This window comes from Eimeria mitis, genomic scaffold, assembly GCF_000499745.2.
Source record: "Eimeria mitis Houghton genomic scaffold, Emh_scaff2055, whole genome shotgun sequence".
In the NCBI taxonomy this organism is placed as follows: Eukaryota; Apicomplexa; class Conoidasida; order Eucoccidiorida; family Eimeriidae; genus Eimeria; species Eimeria mitis.
Genome location: NW_013570378.1, coordinates 1052 through 1318, shown reverse-complemented (window position 1 = coordinate 1318; position 267 = coordinate 1052).

Sequence of the window (267 nt, the reverse complement as noted above, 5' to 3'; positions counted from 1 at the left end):
TATGGGTGCTCTTGGTTTCTTGCGCTGCTGCTTTGCGGGCGCGAAGGGGCGTCCAGTATAAGCCAGCAAAGGCTGGCAACTTGATGCTGTAGGAAAGCAAGGAGTGCCCCTAGGCTCTGAATACTGTTGCTCGAGAAGTTTTGCGTCTGTCCTACCTTTGGAGAGCCTGTTCAAGAGGCCCTTCCTGTAGGCATCGACGTCTGCAGGGATGATTGAGCCAGCATCTGCTGAGTAAAAAGAAAGCAGAGGCCTGTTGCACTTCTTGTA